This window comes from Lissotriton vulgaris, chromosome 3_1 (assembly GCF_964263255.1).
Source record: "Lissotriton vulgaris chromosome 3_1, aLisVul1.2, whole genome shotgun sequence".
NCBI lineage: Eukaryota > Metazoa > Chordata > Amphibia > Caudata > Salamandridae > Lissotriton > Lissotriton vulgaris.
In genome coordinates this window covers 1,792,224,761-1,792,239,109 of record NC_141689.1, presented here as the reverse complement: position 1 = coordinate 1,792,239,109, position 14,349 = coordinate 1,792,224,761, and the positions used below count along the sequence as shown (strand labels likewise).

The following is a 14,349-nucleotide window of genomic DNA, read 5'->3' as shown; positions in this document are numbered from 1 at the left end:
GAGTGTTTGCCGACGGTCCTCTACCATAAACCCCAATTCTTCAGAAGGGCTAAAACTTGGAGGCTCATGAACCATTTTGAGTGGCGAATCAGTAGGAATGGACTCCACACTGCTTGAAAAACAACTTTCTCCAGAAACGGATGCTACATCGGTACCTTGATTAATAGACATTAGGGGTGGCAGATTCTTATTTATCGCCAATTTTTTCACTATATCAAAACGTTTTGCGAATGTGAAAATACGGCCAGTCTCATAGTCCCGCTTATCGCGCGCACACTTTGTGATCTTTCTATTCATTATCACATTCTCATGTTTGTCCAGACTTTTTTGAATCTCCTCTCTGCCTTTTTTAACAAGATCCCTTTGGTCCAGAGCATCCAATTCTGCGATCAATACATCAATTTGAGGCACAATCTCATTGCGATCAATTTCTGCATATTTCACTAACATGCAAACCATGTTCATAGAACAATCCAGTGGGTTAGGATTTTCAAAGGAAGGAGCTACAAGTACTCGTAAGCCCCTTGGCACTCTCCCTGCCTCCATATATTTTTCAAGAGATTTTCGCTCCCACCATTTAGTTAGCTCATTGCGCTGCAGTTTTTCCAACTTTTTAAGCAGACTTTTGACATCTTTTTGCTCTGTTGTTTGCACCTTGTTCTGTTGACCGGTGCTTGTTAACACCGGCATGTCGGCAAACATCGCATCCGCATGTTCGTGGCGGCTTCTCAGCACATCTGTTGTTGACGCCATAGCGTAATTTCAGGAATTGATTTATGCACAATTATGGATCTTTGGGCTGAAAAGAATCCCTCTTTTTTTAGACAACGCCTGAGCCCAGACGTGCCACTTTCAGAGATTCACAGCAACCTTTCAATCTTCGCACATACACACATACACATACAAAATAAATCCCACCACGCTCCAATGCAGAAACGGGGCACAGACTCCAAGTTTTGTGCTGATTTGTAGTTTCTTTTATTCACCAACATGACGAGATGACGTGTTTCGCCCACCACAATAGACTTGCTCACATCTACTGACGTGCAGCGAAACCACCATTTCAAGAAATACAACCTAACACACCACGTGATACCAGGGAGGCATCGTCATCGAAGACAGACTTCAAGTATGTGACTTATCATTGTTGTGGTTGTTTTTTCGATATTGCTATTCACATCATGCCTGATTGATATTGCTGTAAACATTACACTTGTGCAACTATCCGTACATGATATAAATACATTTGAAAATAGTTATAAATGTATAATAATAATTAGAAATCGATCCCTGTGCCTTAACTTGTAGTCTGTTATCATTACTCAACATAGCCGTTTTTGTGCACTGGCCACTAATACAAATATTAGCAGGGTATAGCATGGCTCTACAACAACTTGATACTGTCATGTTATACAATCAACTTTGTAATTTCCAAAATATATAAATACATAAATACTGTGCATACTTGTTACGAGGTGAAAAACTCTAATGGCCCAAATACATAAATATTAAATATAGCAGCAAAGTAATTCAACCTTCCTCATTTGGACAGCCTTCAATATGAATACACATTTGAAGGAAAACTGACAATTATAATTTACAATTGATATAAAGTGCTTAATGCATAACTTTCATCAGCTCGAATGCCTTCCGTGCTTCAAAATGCTCATAAACCTCAGTTGGTATAAGGCTATTCTTACAATAAGACCTGCCGCTAAGTGCCTAAAATATGTGCAAAATATCTATAAAGTGCCTAAGTATGTGATAAAGTGCTAAAGTGTTGAAACCCCCATTAACTAAAGGGGATGGGAGGGGCAGCATCGCAATACATCACTAACTAACAGGGCCGATGGTCCCGATCGGTGATCCCAAATTTTGTCTTGTAGGGAGCCTTTCCTCTACTCAAGTGAATTTAAAAACACAGTCTGACAGTAGTGACATGAAATACCTACTTACAGTGTGAAAGTGCGGGGACTGTTCTCTCAATGTATTGATATTAGTCGTATTGCTGTGGAGAAACAAAATGTCCTGGCATTAATATACAGCTATTCAGAAATGCCCACTATACCATTAGAGGAAATTATATTGATCCTCTCTTATGTTCAGACCATTCGGCACAAGGATGTCTAATTCCATAATGAATTTGGACTCCAACTTTCTGAGTGACTTTTTCCTCTGCCTCCTCTTCTTGATTGAGGTATCGCACCTCTTTAAAGTATTTCAGGCAACTCAGATCATTATTGTGTTCTGCTTTGAAGTGTCTGGCAACAGAATAGGTGGAGTCCAAATTCACTATAGCCCTTAGATGTTCAAGGATCCTGAAGTGCACTTGCAATTTCATGCTGCCAACGATCTTAGACCGCACGTGTTGGTTAGCACATAGACTGCAAACTCAGTGCAGCAGTTGTAAACCTCCTTTAATGGGTTGGGTGGAGACCCAAACAGAGATGTATATTCAGTAGTGTTGCTGCCAAACTTACATGCCCTGCATGAGTTCCATTTATAGAAACCATTCTTAACTGCTAACCATGTGGCTCTGGGTTTTGACTCGCGAGATGGTATCTCCGCACTGCTGCGGACCAAGGCGTTGTTCATAGATTTTGCCTCCCTGAAAATCAATGTGGCTTGAGATGGTAATATGTCACCTAGTATCATGTCTGTTTTAACTATGGACCACCTTTTATTGACAATCACTCTAATGCATTTGTGTTGTTTACTATAGGTGGTTATGAGGCAGGTACCAGTGGTATTTCCATCTGCCCTCACCTTATATCACCGCTTTTCTGGTGTCCCTGTAACTTTCTGAATTAGAATGCTCTCTTTGGGCACTATTATAATTTTATCTACAGCCTTCTTAATTATGCACTGTCCATAGACCCTGTCTATTAATCTGCCCATAGCCTCATTTACGTGCATGAGGAATTCCTGTTCTGTACTTCAAATCCTCCCCAGTCTTAAGAACTCCCCGTAGGGAATACTATTACTCAAGTGGTGTGGGTGAAAGTTGGATGCATGTAGGGTGGAGTTCCCAGCAGTGCTTTTACTATACAACATTGTTTCTAAAGAATTATTGACCATCTCTACATGCACATCCAAAAAGTCTGTGCCTATTTTATCAATAAGTGCATTAAATTGCTGATTCAGTCCATTATCATTGATGTTGTTAATTAACTCAGTAGCTGCAACATTCGATCCCTTCCACACAACAAATATGTCATCAATGAAATGCATCCAACATCAAATATGTGTTCCCAGTCCTGCCTGTACACCTTCCTGAGAACCTGCTCCTCCCACCAGCCCACATGTTAAAATGCGTAGCCAGCGGAGAAGCAGGCTCCCATGGCTATTCCTCTCAGCTGTTGGTAAACATTCCTGTCGAACAAAAAGAATTTATTGTGCAGACAAAATTCTATAATTTCTAGAATCATAACATTATGGCTGTATTTATCGATAGATCAATTCCTAAGATAATATTCAAGTGCTCGTAGCCGTCCACATGGTTAATACTTGAGTACAAGGCACTGACATCAAAAGTGATTAAGCTACAATCATCCAACCAGGGTACTTCTCTTATTTTATCCAAAAAGTCATTAGTTTCTCTTATGTAGGATGGTAAAATAGAAACTAAATCTTACTGAAAGTAATCCACGCATTGGGACAGCTTTTCCATTAATCCCCCTTTGTACGATATTATTGGTCGTCCTGGAATAGCAGAAATCTTTTAATGTATTTTTGGTAGAATATACAACACAAGAGTTATGGGGTACTCATTATTGAGAAAAAGAAACTTATTAGAAATCAAACCCTCTCTCTTCTATTTATTGAGTGGATGTTTGCAGTTTTCTTTCACCACTTTCAATTGGTTCTGGTTAGATTTTTTTATAGCACAATGTGTCGTCTAGATGTGTGTGTGCTTCTGCAAGACATTCTTCCTTGGGCCACAAAACAATCTTTCCTCCTTGGTCAGATTTATTAATAATGACCTCACTCTGTTTCAGAAGCTTCCTAATCAGATCATGATATTTTTTTGTCTTGATATTTCATACCGTTTTTTTCCCGCTGAGTTCTCAGCTGTAATGTTTTTATTTCTTCCACCACCACGTCATGAAAAATGTCTATGGCATCTCGTGGCATGACCGGAATGGAAGTAGATGTAGGCTTAAAAGGACTGGATTTGCCAGATGCCAAATTAATTCCTGCGTAGTGGGAGAGTTCCTGAGTATCTTGTACCAAACTTGCGTTGTTGCCCTCAGCTCCCAGGGCTTCTAAGGTTTGTAGTGCTGGTATGTCCGAGATCAACAGATTGGAGCCAGTGAATGGAATATACATTGTGTTGGATTCCTCCTTGTCTTTTGATTTTTTGATTGCAAAATACTTAATGAGCTTCAATTTTCTTATGAATTTAATGATATCTACACACATTTGAAATTACTTTCAGGGCAGAAAGAAAGGCTCAATGACAACAGCTGTGTTTCTGCTTGATCTAATTGTACATTGGACAAGTTGATGACAGTATTGATGTTACTGTTACTGGTAGCCACAGGCTCTTTCATTGGTTGATTGACGCAACAGGAAAGGATTTTGTTTGTAACCGGTGAGTGCCCCACCACCCTCTCTGCGCCCCGATACACGCAGTCAGTATAGGTGGCTTACTAATAAATGAACTGACCGGTTGCTTCCAGTCTCTAATTTTAGATCCTCAACCCCCCTATTCCAGCAGAAATATCGGCTTTCAGGAGGTAAGCGATTTTTCGCCCTTACAATCAGCATAGTCCTGCCTTTTTCCATCCCCTCCTGCAGTTCTAAAATCCCTAGCGCTATTCATTTGGTCTTCTTTTAGATCATTGATTCCGAAGTCATACAAACCCACAAATCCCTACATCACCGGGGACCACGTGACACACCAAGATGTAAGTGCCAGCTTGTTTCACTTTGATTCCCCTTAGGTTCCCTGACTTGTTGGGACATATTACTAACAACTCTTTTTATTTATTCTGTTTATTTCTTTCTTTAGAAATGTTCTATTTGGCCATCTATAATATGATGCCATTGTGCGGTTTTTGAGCTCACTTAGAGGTAAGCCCAGGTTGGAGACTGGTTCTGCCATATGAGTAGTGACTTTGATTGAGGTCATTTTCTGATTAGTTCTTCTTTTCTCTTCTTTCTTAGTGAGTTTGGCCTTGATGAAAACCTCTCACACATAGAGGTTTGAATCGCGTAGGCCTGGATAAACCAAACGCTTGTGTTTTACTTAAAAACATTTTCAACCCAGCAGGAGGTTTATACAATATTCACTGAGTGTATTAATTGTACAGAATGTATATAACTTTGGGGATTGAAAAAGTGACATAATTTACAGGATTTTTTAATGTTTGGTTTATCATTGTATAATTTGTATATTTTTTGTGTATGAGTATGGATGGAGCGTGTGTGAATTAATGTATGTGATGTGATGTTGTCCTGTAAAGTATACTTTTTTTTGTATTGGTGGGATATTGCTTAAAAATTGTTGTACATATGGGTATAAAATGAAAAGAAATTTTTCTTTATAAAAATGAAATAACCCCTTAAAAATAAACAAGCAATTAATGAGCTTACATATGTATAGAGGTTTCTTACATGTAGGTAAAACTTTATTGAAAAAAATAGCAGCATTGGCAACCAGTTTAGTTTTTTGTTATTAGGTGCTCAGCCTTGCTGCGGATGAGCCAAACCCTCTATTGGTATTTGTGATTATTAGCAGGAACAGTCTTGCGAGGTTTCCAATGGCTATCAAGTAGTGGCCAGAAAAAGAGACCAGGTTTCTGGTTGTCTTTAAGGAAATTGAATGGTTCCGTTGTTGTTTTTGTAGGTACTTTGTTTTTTAATTAATATTTTTCTATTTTATTTTTTCTTTGTCTGACTATGACTGAAAATGACACCTTCGCCTACAGCAAAGAGCACATCAAAAAGCTACTAAGTGCCCCACCAGTATTTGCATCGGCTTCTCTAAGCACAACAGCGAAAGTTCAAAACGAGTTGGATAAGCTTCTAAGACTTAGGAAAAAACAGATCAGGACAGATTTACATGGCCACTTCCTCTTGCAACACCTAAGGGAGGGTACAATACCTGGAGGCATACAAATCAAAAATATACCTGTCATATTCACTGACGATCCTGTCTTTAAAAAAGGCTTTAGCTTCATAGAAACTAAGTGCAGTAGGGACCTGCTGGTCCTCACTGTAAAAACAGCATTAAGGATTTCAAAAAAGGAGCTTGGGGCAATTGCAGCATTGGAAACAGAAATCAAGGGAAATCAAGAAATTGCGGATTCTAAAACACTCCTAGAAAAAGTCGAAAAAGAGATCTTGGAGTTTAAAGACCATACTATAACCCAAAAAACGAATCAATTCGAGAAAGAGAAAAATAATTTTTCACTGGACTCAGTTTACCCTTACCTTCAACCAGACTTTTACAAAAAGGCTGAATTGAGGCTGTATTTGAGTGAAAACCAGAGTAGATCAAAAAACCAGTTCATATCATTTTCAGAGACCTCATCCTCCTCAAAAGGAGAGACAGATAGAGGGGACAATCATCAAAATAGAAATCGGAAATGGAATCCCCCGCAGCATCAACAGGGTTCTTTTTTAGCCAGAGGCCAGTCCAAACCAAGAGGACGTACATGGTAAAACAACCAACCTTGGGAAATGACAACACGGAGGCAACATTACAAAAACTAGACACCTCGCCAATTTTTTATCTGTCTAAAAAGATATTGACAAGAGCAGAGGAAAGTGTGTTGAGCAAAGGACTTAGTTTTGTCCCTTCAAAAAGGACAGATTTTGTTAAACTCAAAACTGAGTTCATAGAATTCTGCCGCAAATTGCGATTACGTCTTTTCTTCTTAGAAAAAAATACTCCTACACCAGTGGAAGTAACTGGCCTGCGGAAGAAATCTACTTTTTGTCCTCAAACAAACCAAGTGCCAAAGGAAATTTTGGTCGTGGAAAAAACGGTCCTATCAGCCATTACTGATATGGAAAAGAAAAGAAAATATCTGAAACATAACATCTCAAAGGACCAAAAGGACGCACTAATGGCATTAAAAAATGACCCCCAAATTACTATAAAGCAGGCGAACAAAGGGGGTTCCATTGTAGTGTGGGATACGGACGAATATACTAAAGAGGTCCGGAAACAACTTGACGACCCAAGCTGTTATAAGAAGATTCAAAATAATTCTACAAAAGAACTACAGGGGCAATTGTTTGCCCTTCTGTAAGAAGGATTTGAGCAAGGCTTTTTGGGTCAAAAAGAGTACGATTTTCTGCAAAATAGGCATCCAAGGACACCAGTTTTTTATATATTGCCTAAGGTCCACAAGAATCCTACCAAACCTCCCGGACGTCCAATCGTATCCGGTTGTGAGTCTCTAATAGAAACAATATCTAAATATGTGGACTGCTTTCTCAAACAGTTTCTACCCGGAGTCAAATCTTATCTGCAAGATACGACTGATTACATTAATAAAATCCAGGAGATTCAATTTACACAAGGCCAAGATCTATTAGTGACATTAGACGTCACATCTCTGTATACACAGATCCCCCAAGATGAGGCAGTGGCAGTGCTGACACAATTCTTGGATGGCAGAGAGAGACCATGGAGAGTACCAACTCAGTTCATTTTTGATTTAGCCACGTTTGCATTATAAAAAGAACTATTTTTCATTCGGAAATGAGTTCTTTTATCAAATAAAAGGTGTGGCAATGGGCTGCCCCTTCGCACCGGAGCTGGCAGTCCTCTTTATGTCCATGTACGAGGAGGCATTCATTTACAACAACAATCCATTTGCAGGACATATAGCCACCTGGCTCCGTTTTATAGACAAAATTTTTTCCGTTTGGACCGGAGGGGAAGATCAATTAAAAATGTTCTTCAACTGGCTTAACACCAGGATGCCGGATATACAATTCAGCATATCGCAGTCAATCCACAGAATTTCGTTTCTAGATGTGGAAGTTTATGCCGACAACAAAGGTCTAGCAACAACGTTGTTCAAGAAGCCTACTGATAGGAATAAATCTCTCCTGTTCATGAGCAACCATCCGAGAAGTTTACGCGAAAATCTGCCATACGGGCAGTTTCTCAGAATTCGCCGAAACTGTTCCTACAAGGAAGAGTATTTGGTACATGCTAACAATCTAATGACCAAATTAAAAGATCGTGAGTATCCCAGGATACTGGTGAAAACATCAATGAAAAGAGCTTGGTGGACGCCTCGGGAGACACTCTTAGGAAAGAAAATTAAACTTAGGATGGAACGACAAGTGTGTGTTACCACCTTCTGCCCCGAGTCGAATGCATTGAAAAAGGTGATCAACCAAAACTGGCACCTTCTGAAAAAGTTTGATTTTAAATCCAATCCTCTTTTCGCGTTCAAAAAGGAGAGCAGTATTTCAAACTATCTAGTTCGAGCAAGCTTGAAAGAAGGACCAAAACCTACTTTACGACATCTAATGGGCATGGCTCCAATCAAAGGACACCACAAATGTGGTACATGCATCTGCTGTGAAAATACAGTAGAGGGCGATGTCTTCAGCCACAAAGGAATATACTGGCAGCATGACACATTTTCAAACTGTAAGACTAAGTTTGTCATCTACGGGATAACCTGCCCTTGCAGATTATTATATATCGGCAAATCTAGCCAGGAAATCCGGCAGAGAATAAGCTAACATAAGTCACGCATCAGGAGGAAAATTGAAACAGCTCCTCTTGTGAATCACTGGATCAGGAATTCACATCTAGAAAAAGATCTACAATGGACTGTTATCTCCACCGTGGAAGTTGATCCCCGTGGAGGTGACAGAGAACTAAAACTCTCCGGAAGAGAAGCCTCTCTGATAGTTAAATTTGACACAGCGGTATCAGGCTTTAACCTCTTGGCTGCTAAGGCATTATTTGAATTTGTATTTAATTTCCATTGAAATCAATGGAAAGTCCATGACGAGTTACCCTTGTCATTAGCAGCCAAGAGGTTAATGAAATTTCCGAGCTATATAAATTATAAACAGTGTTGTATGCCTAGAGTACACTTGTTCTTACCATGGGATCATTATATATTATATATCATTGATATATATGAGACCATGGCGTCATGTGTGACAGGACGGACTATCAATGGGAACTTTTCCTCTAAATACACAGGAAACGGTGAGGTCAATGAGCACCGTGTAAACAGAAGCATGCCAGTTCTGCCTGAGACAATTTGGTCCATAACGATGAGAACTTTTTAAGGGTGCACAAATTGACATCTCCCGCCATGTGCCACATTTAATTTACAAGGTGTCGCCCATACGTAAACAAACAGAGTCATGAGATAAGCATGACTTACGAAAATATATAAATAATATAAACTGGACAGTACGACATCTCCAGAGATATGCCGTCATAAACCATTGTGTTGTTAACTATATTTAAGCAGACTTAGCCCCCCCCCTTTTTTAATGAAGGACTTTCTGTACCATCAGCACTTGCAAATCAGGTCCGCGTCATAAGATTCAATTAACATATTTCGCGGACACATGGGTGACAAAAAACTTCAGTTCCCGATAGACATCGGGCCCTGCAATCAATGAGCAGACACCAATCGGGATGTGCCGATACTCGATAAAAAGTAGAAACAAGTGCCCCTTTAATTACGGCTTACTACATAGCTTACTTAAGCGTTGATGTCTCATTATCTTGCGGCGGACTAAATTGTACAGACAGATTTTGCAGAGTTACGGGCGTTCAAGACACGCCACGCCCCTTAACCAATGAGCTGCAGTATAAACAAAGCAACATCAAGCCTGGTAGCCACAGGCTCTTTCATTGGCCATTGTCGATTGACACGACAGGAAAGGATTTCGTTCGAAACCAGTGAGTGCCCCACCACCCTCTCTGCGCCCCGATACACGCAGTTAGTATAGGTGGCTTACTAATAACTGAACTGACCGTTTGCTCCCATTCTCTAAATTTAGATCCTCAACCCCCCCCTATTCCAGCAGAAATAGCGGCTTTCAGGAGGTAAGCGATTTTTCGCCCTTAAAATAGGCATATTCCTGCCTTTTTCCGTCCCCTCTTGCAGTTCTAAAATCACTAGCGCTATCCATTTGGTCTTTTTTAGATCATTGATTCAGAAGTCATACAAACCCACAAATCCCTACATCACCGGGGACCAATTGACACACCAAGATGTAAGTGCCAGCTTGTGTCACTTTGATTCCCCTTAGGTTGCCTGACTTGTTGGGACATATTACTAACAACTCTATTTATTTATTCTGTTTATTTCTTTCTTTAGAAATTTTCTATTTGGCCATCTATAATATGATGCCATTGTGTGGTTTTTCAGCTCACTTAGAGGTAAGCCCAGGTTGGAGACTGGTTCTGCCATATGAGTAGTGACTTTGACTGAGGTAATTTTCTGATTAGTTCTTCTTTTCTCTTCTTTCATAGTGAGTTTGGCCCCGATGAGAACCTCTCACACATAGAGGTTTGAAACGCGTAGGCCTGGATAAACCAAACACTTGTGTTTTACTTAAAAATATTTTCAACCCAGCCGGAGATTTATACAAAATTCACTGAGTGTATTTTTTGTACAGAATGTATATGTACTGGGGTAGGGTCTGGAGGGGAAGAACTGAGTCAGAAGTCTGAAATAACGCTTTCAAAGAGGGCTTTATTTTCAAATATGCTTTCTTTCTCCTGCTTGAGAGTCTTATCCGGGCGAACTCGTCAGGCTCCGTTCTGACGCCCTTAGGAAAAGCAGGGAGTTTCAGGGTGTTGCGGCGATGTAAGGGAGGTGTTGCAGCCAGAATGGTAACTTCCCAAACGACCTCCACATGATGTTCAGTGGGTACGCCGACACCAAAAAGGAAGGAAAAATAGAGATCAATGGGACGTCCGGGGCGAGTTTATGTAAGGGCCGAGGGAAACCACGTGCAAAGTGTATAATACAAAATACTGCCGTGCCGGTACTGCTCGTGAGGTAGGGGTACAGGGAATTGAATACGCGGGTTATTTAAACAGTAGGCTGGCCACTCCAACCCGCCCAACCCGCAACTTTGCCCCGTACCTTTGTAATTCACGCTCCTCCCGCGGGAGCATGGCAGGGCGCTTCGCAGGAACGTGGGCCTCCTGGCTTGCTGGTCTCAGCTGGGCTAGTCGAGGCTTCGTCTTCCCCGTAGCTTCTTCGGTCCGCACTCCGTCTCCGATCCACAACGCCTTCGTCCTCCGGGAAATCGCCGTCCGCTGTCTTCCGGGATCCTCCTCCTTTTGGCTCGATGACGCTCTGGAGTCTCGTCTTCATTCCAGTCAGGTTTAAAGGGGCAGTGTCCTTTTTCTTCCTCGTATCCCCAATGGTGCTCAGAGTCAGAGTCAGCATTAGCGGGCGGCCACTCCTCCGGAGAAAGGGAAGTAGGCTGCTGGATGGGAAGAGAAAGGGGCGAGAAGGGAACAGCTGACCACCAGTCATGGGAAAAGGTATTCTCCTCACAGTCTTCATCCTCACAGGGGCGTTCCGCCCCGTCACAGTATATAACTTTGGGGATTGAAAAAGTGACATAATTTACTGTATTGTTTAATGTTTGGTTTATCATTGTATAATTTGTATATTTTTTGTCTATGAGTATGGATGGAGCGTGTGTGAATTAGTGTATATGATGTGATGTTGTCCTGTAAAGTATAAGTTTTTTGTATTTGTGGGATATTGCTTAAATATTGTTGTACATATGGGTATAAAATGAAAAGAAATTTTTCTTTATAAAAATGAAATAACCCCTTAAAAATAAACAAGCAATTAATGAACTTACATATGTATAGAGGTTTCTTTCATGTAGGTAAAACGTTATTGAAAAAAACATGAGCATTGGCAACCAGTTTAGTTTTTTGTTTTTTTGTCATGTTGTGAAGCGGCAGCGGCAGTTCGGCAACATGCTTCCTGTTCTTGAGTCTCACTTCCTGCTCCTTGCGACACACAGTTCCTCAGAAAGTCCAGCACAAATGCAGGCACGTCCAAAGAACTCTTCGGAAGTTGGTGAGGGAAGTCTGTTGTCCCTGAGACTTCAGCAGGAGGCATTCTCTTTTCTAAAGCCCTTGGAGATCCTTCACAAGTTGAAATAAAGTACACAAAATTCCTCTCTCCTTTCTTTGGCAGTCAGGCAACCACTGCAGGCCAATACACCAAGCAGCACTTCAGCTTAGGGATAGTCTCGCCTCAGTCTCTTTGGTTCCACTCCTCAGCAAAGGTTTATTCTTGTTGTCCAAAGTGATCTCATTCTCTTGGGTTTGGGTCCCCTCTTTTATACACAGTTTATCTTTGTTCTCTGAAGGCAGAGAGGCCTTTGCCTAGTCCAAACCAATTCTGGTCAGTCCTGGAGCACTCTGTTGACATGACTCCTTCTTTACTTTCACAGTGCAGGACAAAGACATCAGAAACCCCACAGGAGGTGGAGCCAGCATTGTGGAGGGCCCGCACTGTCCTATTCTGTCCCAGGTGCAACTCCACCCTCCCATCTAGATGCAGATCTCTCTATTCACCAGTGCGCTGACTCACCCTGTCTCCTGGAATCCCCCAGACCCTGTCACTCAAATTCCAGACAAGGAATACACAACCTAGCAGAGGCAGTCTTGGATAGATAGACAAGAAAATACCTACTAAAAGTGGTATTTTCAAACACAATGTTAAAACCAACTTCACTAAAAAATGTATTTTATCATTCTGAGTTCAGGCATACTAAACTCGAATTTCTACCTAGTTCCCTGATGAATCAGTTAGGATTATAAGATGTAATAATCAAACTGCCCATCATGGCCTTTGGGGAATAGGTAGCCTTGCAATAGTGAAACGCGAAAATTGCAATAATTCACCATTAGGACATGCCACACACATCATGGCTTGTCCTAACTTATACTTACAATGCACCCTGCCCTTTTGCCTACCATAGGGGTGTCTGATATGAGAGGGAAGGTTTAGGGACTGGCAAGTGAGTGCACGTGCCCAGTCAACATGGCAGTACCAGACTGCACACAGGCTCTGCAATGGCCGACCTGAGACACACTTTAACAGGCCGATCTGAGACACACTTTAACAGGCTGCTTCGGTGGGTGGCACAACCAGTGCTGCAAGCCCACAAGCAGCATGTGTTTTACAAGCCTTGGGCACACTCAGTGCACTGTACTAGGGTCTGACCAGTAAACCAAAAAAGGCAATCATGGAATCACTAATCCATGCATCAATTTAGAACAGGGAGCATATGCACTTTAGCACTGATCAGCAGTGGTAAAGTGCCCAGAGTCATAAAACCAACAAAAACAGGTCAGACAAAATACAGGAGGAAGGCAAAAAGTTTGGGGATGACCCTGCAAAAAGGGCCAAAGTCCAACAGGGTCCTTCTATCAGAAATGGCCACTATGGAAAAATCTTTTTTTACTTTGCTATATCTTTAGCGCCGTTTGACGAATGTTCTCAACATTTACCAAACAAAGAGTCATAATGAGTTTTGTTGTGCATGGAACGTTTTGGGATGATCTGTCAAGCAGGGGCTGAGAAAAAGGTGTTGAAAAAATGTGATTTCCCATGTTAATTCCCATAGGAGCTTTGAACACGACTACAGCCCGAACTGGACGGAATTATTCCAAATTAGTCAGGAAGGTAGATTTCTGTTCGAAGATCACCCTTTCATCTGTCCAGTGTAAACACATTCAGTAGTTGTTGAGAAATTTAAAGGAAAGCAAATAAGGATATCTGGGCGAAGCCCAAGTACAGATCTCATGGTGAGATCTGCATGGCTGGCAACACTTCGACCAGGAAAGTTCCTAACTATAAAGTACACCCCCGCAATGCACTGCTTAGGACCTCACATTTTACATCACTCATGACATCACTGATGACATTACGCATGACATCATCCACAGAACCAATCACATCCCCATACAACATCTCACATACCCACTCCCACACAACCACTGACACCCATTTGCTCACCCATACAGATACTCACACATTCACTCACTCAAACACCCACCGGAACACCCACTCTCTCACCTATAAAAAAACTCACCCACCCACTAACTTATGGCTACAGTCACTCACATACCTACTAACTCTTCTATACCCCACTGACAAACCCACTCACTCACTCACCCTTACAGGCACTCCCACAGCTCCTTACTTTAGTATATATTTTTAACACTCAGTAACGTTTAGAAAACACTCACAATCATTGGAGGATATCATCAGTGATGTAATTTCAGATGTCATCAGTGATGTCATTCGTGATGTCATTTGGATGTCATCAGTGATGTCACTGACCATTTCATGAGTG

The 14,349-nt window shown here is 41.3% G+C and overlaps 1 protein-coding gene across 2 annotated transcripts in view; it reads left to right on the top strand.

Moving 5' to 3' along the window:
- Positions 1-14,349, top strand: part of MGAT4D (MGAT4 family member D) — a 720,909-nt gene that overhangs the window by 621,746 nt on the left and 84,814 nt on the right. The window lies entirely within an intron of this gene.